Source organism: Trachymyrmex septentrionalis, unplaced genomic scaffold (assembly GCF_001594115.1).
Source record: "Trachymyrmex septentrionalis isolate Tsep2-gDNA-1 unplaced genomic scaffold, Tsep1.0 scaffold37, whole genome shotgun sequence".
Taxonomy (NCBI): domain Eukaryota; kingdom Metazoa; phylum Arthropoda; class Insecta; order Hymenoptera; family Formicidae; genus Trachymyrmex; species Trachymyrmex septentrionalis.
In genome coordinates, this window is record NW_017305536.1 from 5,635,831 (window position 1) to 5,642,207 (window position 6,377).

The following is a 6,377-nucleotide window of genomic DNA, read 5'->3' on the forward strand; positions in this document are numbered from 1 at the left end:
AGAGGGGGGGGGGGGCACCCTTCCTCTATACCTGATGTTTCAACGCCGCTCCGCCGCTCCTCAGCAAGGGGGAAGCCATCAGAGAAGAATATCGGTAGCCAAAAAACCGTAAGCCAGTGAATTGCGATTTCGGAGTTTTAGCTAGTAATTTCCTCCGAGTACGGTGGGTGAAGAGCTCCTCTGGCAATGAGTATGAGCTTGACGTACCCAAGGCACCGGATTAGTCTCATACATGTGGCTTTGGTGGCGCCGGCATTTAGCACTTCTTCTCAGTTACGAGAATAAGAGTGCATGTGTTGTCATTGGCCGCCCGAGCTAGAAGGGCCGCCCGAGCTAGAAGGGCCGCCCGAGCTAAAAAGGCCGCCCGAGCTAGAAGGGCCGCCCGAGCTAGAAGGGCCGCCGCAAAATGGGCAATCCAGGTATATTAACAGGAGATCGGAATAGTAAAAAAAAAAGAAGTCTGTTAAGCGGATGAGAGCGAAGGATGATCCCGAGTTCAATCCCGGTCGGCACCCTTATTTTTTATCTTTCACATTACATAAAAATTATTAACTTTAAATTCTAAAATATTCAAAATTATTAATTTGATAATAATATTTTTGTTTCTAACAATCTTTTTTTGTGATAATGTATTCTGTGCTGTAAAATTTATCGTACAAATATCTTCCTTATATATTTATTTAAAATTAATTATTAATCATTGGAAATTCTTATATTTATTAATTAATATTTTTATTAATATACACATTCCCTAATAAAAAATAACTTACTTCATTAAAATATTAATCGTAAATATAGCTATAATCATTAAAAAATTGTTGAATTGTTAAATAATATTTATATGATTTTAGTTTAAAAGATAATTTAATAAAGAAAATCTATATTTGAAAATAATATTTTATAATTTTATTTTTAATTTTACAATGGGGCTATCTGTCCCATTTCAGCTTTTTTTTTAAATGCCAAGTTAATTATTCATCAGCAAATTCACGTGATTGGTGATATTAACATAAATATTTCTTGTTCCCTCCAGGCCAGGCGATATCTCGCGAATGCTTTTACCCGAGCTTTTATCGTAAAAACTGCGAAAAACGTACAGAGATATTTTTCGCAAGACTCACCGACTTTTAATAAATTCGCACCATTATGACCATCTGCAAAACGTGCAAATATCGTCCTTTACTGTTCCATTTGTGGAGAATGCATTTCTCATAAGTCTACGATTTATAATTTTAAAGAGAATAATTGTCAGAGTTTCTCAAAATGACACAAAATTAATTTAAAATGCCTATTACGGTCGAAGCTGGATCTTCATTGCTTAAAATAATTCAATCTTGAATTACTAATATACACTATATATGTACTTGCATATATACCATATTGTAGTCTTTTCAAACTACACGCCGAAAAAGCATCTAATATTATGATTTGCAACAAATTTTATTGAAAATAAAATTAATTTTTTTTACAGATGGAATATAATTATATAATTCGTATTACTAACAAAAAAACAGAAAAGTACATTCCCCTCAAAGTTTGATAAATTTTATATTGTGATTTAGATCAAAATACAAGACATTTTTTTCTGCATTCTAAATATTCTAAGGATTTTAATAGAATTGGAATCTACTTCTGTTGGCGTAAATTTTAAATGTGTGTGTGTGTGTGTGTGTGTGTGTGTGCGTGCGCGCGCGCGTGTGTGTGCGTGCGTGTGCGTGCGTGTATGTGTGTGTGTTTAAAATAAATAAAAAAAATACCCAACGACGGTGTAACTTAAGTTACTAATTGTTAATAAAATAATAAAAATAATGTCGTTAATCTTAAAATTGATTCTACAACGAGAAGAACAAGATCCTAATAAACAACTTAATCTACTCGAATTCCACCTACATTTAGATAAAATTAAAGGAACTATTAAATAGTTATTTCAAATATACTTTATATAATACTTTACAATGTATATTTTCGAAAACATTGTCCGATTAAATCTTTTTTTCTTCGGAAACTCAACCGATCTACGAAAAACTGAGGAAGGTAAACAGCCGGACGCGACCTGGTGCAAAAAGTAATCTGGAATCTCCGTTCGTTCGTTCGAAGATCGTTGACTGACGAGTGAAAAACCGACGATGGATATGAGGGTGCAGAGAGTGCATATAAGAATTCCGGAAGCGTTCCTCCGCCTGCCATTGCCTTCCACCAATCGCAACGCTGAGGAAACGCGCTAGAAAACATGCCGGAAACTCGGTCGATGCTTTTTGCGATCGTTCGTGAGATGCGCGAGTCGCGAGAAAAATTACAGCGGCAAATATCAGATTAGAAGTGATAGATTCGTGATTCTAAATAATGACACATATCATTGTCGAAAGATGTCATGCACACAAAATTATAATTCTGCGGCAGTTTTTACATCACATTTGCAGAAAATAATTTCAAGAAGTATTCTTGACTTCAACTAATTAAAGCTTCATAGATGGTCTCTCTTGATGGTGATTACTGTCGGATAATTGATCTAATTTTAATTAAAATTCCGTTCGAATTTTAAGAAAGAAAAAAACATCATATTTTCTAAATATTTGTCAGCATTATCATTAAAAATAAAATCAAATGTTCATAAAACAATCCGAGTAAAAATTGAATAGCATCATTAAACGTTATAATAAACATTCTAATTTAGTTATCATTATTAATATCCAAATAAATATGAAATTACAACATTGGAGCATTTGCAAATCTCGTGTTAACGAGTATCAAATTTATAAGAATTCACACAATATTCACAAAATATTATTAGTTTGTATTATGTGAAAATTTTATTGCAGAGTTGTATCGTTATAAACGATAATAAAATAATAATGAAAAGTCAATGTGTGTGTATATGTATGTGTCTGCGTAACTACTTATCTTACTTAACTCGTCCATAAAGAGATTGCAAATCCTTGTTATATTGATAAAAATTACATAATCTCGTACTATTTCCACATATAATATATAATTGTACCACTATGGACGAGATTAAATCGCCAAGAATACTTAATAAAGTAATAATCCCTATGAATTATGCATGCAATTAATTGTCTCCAATTATCTCGCTGGTAAAACAAAACGTAAAACAGACGGCTTTGCATCCCGTTTTCAAAATTGCAGCACTACGTTACTCTTAGTAACAGCCCGATCCAAAAAATACGATGTAATCCCCAAAGAGTGCACCTACGGTGCAGTACTTTTAACGAATGTACCACTCACCAAAGAGTCCATGTATAGACTAAACGACCAGCTTAACGGACCTTTGGAGAGCGCGCCGGCTTATTCAAGGATTCGACGTTAAGCCGATTCAAAGATTCGAAATCCCGCGTTAGCCGCCATTTCACCTCGATTCGATGATCTAATTTCAAAAGCCAGCCTTTTGTGTTCCGCGTACATACGCTCGCGTGTGTTTGTATGTCTGTGTACGACGATAAATCCACGCTTGAATTTACCGTCGATTGTAAACGTCCGGCAAAACGACGACCCTAATCGTTACGTACGGCGAAGGCGAGTCTACCGTGTCGAAAGCGCTCGTCGAAAGATTACGAGGCTACCCGGTTAAGTTGTTATTACTATCGGGAAAAATGTGCCACGGTTCGTCCAAAGCGCATCTGATCGAATCTATCGATTGCCACCAATTTATGAGAGCGAGATCTAATATGTGTATGTATGTTTTCATGTCCTGCATTTATGGAACATAAATTTACCCCTTCAGACCTGATTTTATTCGAAATCATGTTAAAACATTTTTTTTTATTCCATTCATGCACATTTTAATAAGTAATTCATACTGAACAATTTTTTTCATACTTTGCGTACAATGTACGCAGAATTTGAAGGGGCTAAAACGGATTTCAAAAAAATTTATTGATTAATTGAGAATTTGCATTAAAAAAAATTTTTTTTTTTCTTACAAAAGATCAATGTTTTCGAGCTTCGTAATGGATGCTGTATTCTTACTTCCTGCACTGATCGAAGATTATGCAAATGTTAAATGCCACAATTTATCTTCGTTTTCATACAAAGTTTCAAGCATATTGTGCTCTATATCGTAGTCTTCATCAATTTAGATTCCACTATCTCGTAAGAGTCATTAATTTGGTCTAACGAGCTGTGATTAATGGAAGTGCGTAATAATTGTTAGTTCACTACATCTAGTAAAAGCATTACTTTAGATAATATGGTAAATTTATGAAGTAATATAACGGATACATATTATATATCAATTAAAATCCATTTGTCACTGTTTTATAATATAATATATTGTAGTTACCAATTAAAATAATTCCTAAAACAGATACATAAATTAAATTGTCTGCATCAATCAAACAACGCCATCATTAAAAAAATAATTTATTAATCATTAATAACACTAATCTCAATTTTTCTGTTATCACGATAAGAGTAAAATTTAATTAATTGACAATTTAGAATAATATGAGAAATTCTTTTCAACCACTGACATTATTTTCTAGCAATAAGTGTCTCTTATATGATACATATTGTACATAAAACGCATATTTATCGATAGCGGTTTATTGAAAATTATTTAATAGGTAATCGTTTTATATAAATTGCTTTAAGGACACTCGTATGTATAAATAAACTGGCTTCTCGGCAAAGCGATGCATTACTCTTCCCCGGTCTTCGCTATAACATTCAACGCGTTGCATTTTTCGGTTTTCTCACTAGTCCTAGCCTGCCATTCTTTCGTCTGTTGTACCTTTCCACCCTTTCAGCGTACCTACTCTATTGTCCCCAGACAGTGAAAAAAGCACCTCTCTCTCCTGTATCCAAAGTTTTACCTCGTTCCTTATCTGCAGCTTACGGACCATCGCGTCTCTGCACCCTGTAAGAGCCTGTAGTATGCTTCTATCTCGCGCCTCGCCGTTTTACGCGCACGCACGCATACACGCACACGTGACGGAAGAACGCGGAAATTGCGATTTCGTCACCCACGATGAACAACGACGGCGTCGGTCGTTTATCCGAGAAAAGCTGTATTCGTTCGCTTCATCGAGCACGCTCCGGGATTTATGGTATAACACAAGAGACACCGTTGTGTTGGTGCGCTTATCGGCAAAAAAGCAAAGCTTGTCAATGTGAATCTCGTGAAAAATTTTGCTTGGTACAATTGTATCCCCTAACAGTAAAAAAAACATTATATTTTGTAATAATATGTTAAATTTGTTTAATACAAAAATAATACATATTTAGTTTTGCTAATAATTTGAAGCATTTGAAATTTAAAGCATTTAGAATAATTTTCTTTTTTTTTTTAAATACTTGAAAATAGTTGAAAATAATTCTTACATTAAATACATCTCTATGCTGCTGACTAATATTGACTATTTTATTAACAATCAGGTAATTAATACCAAAATGAATGTTAGTAATATTGAATCTGCATATTATTATAGCTGTAAAATGTGGAATGCGAATAAAGGTCATTTAATTTTACGAGTGTCCTTGTTTTGTGGAAGCTTCAAAGTTCTCCCTGGTTTCCTTCATCTTCCCCAATCGACCCTATTCTGTATTCTCGATCAGTGTCGGCGCCACGTATAGACTAAGAAATAGGCGATCGCGATCAGAATAATCGGAATAATTCAAAGTACGGTACGTAAAATTCGCTGAGTTGGTGTCAAAATGAAAATTCTATTAAATATGTATTGTCTCTTTCCAGAATGGTAATTTCAATGTTTTTTTCACATCCTTCAAAAAATATAACACCCCCCCCTCCCCCCGTGAAAGTATAAGATTATAAAAATATCAATAATTTTTCGACTTTTTTTTCATATTTAGTTTTAAATAATTTTTCAATAATAAAGATGAAAAAATGTGGAAGAAATAAAATTATTTATAATTATATATTTCATTATTATTTTTAAGTGCAATGGAATTTAAAGGAGTTTTAGTTAAAAAATCAACTTTTTGAAATGTGTATCAATGGCACAGTGCTTATGCACAGCAATGAAATGTTCGCTGTTGAAAATTTATCGAAAAGTTTTATAGAGTATTTGGACAATCTAAATAATCTCCGCTTTAATTTGTTAATATCAATTAAAAGCCATTGAGCAAAACCAGTTGTGCAGTTTGTGTAATAGTACGAACAACGAGAAAAGTAATCCCAGTAAATTCGGCGGTCAGTGATCAGACAGCGTTGAATGGCCAGGAGGAGGCTTGCAATAAGCAAACAATGCATACATACATACATATACGACGCTTTCAGAGTCGAGTGTCCGAGCCACTGCGGGGCAGTTTAACGTGCGGTCAATTATGTGCAATTAATTCGTTGCTTGGCCTTTTAATCGAATTTTCTCTTGCATTCTCCTGCATTGGTCTATGTGCTCGAT

General features: G+C 34.0%; 1 long non-coding RNA gene across 2 annotated transcripts in view; it reads left to right on the forward strand.

The window, feature by feature from the left end:
* Positions 1-509, forward strand: part of LOC108750787 — a 17,471-nt gene extending 16,962 nt beyond the window's left edge. For both annotated transcript variants that reach the window (XR_001939453.1, XR_001939452.1), the window contains exon 3: positions 445-509. This is a non-coding gene — a long non-coding RNA (uncharacterized LOC108750787). The remainder of the gene's footprint in view (positions 1-444) is intronic.
* Positions 510-6,377: the final 5,868 nt, after the last annotated feature.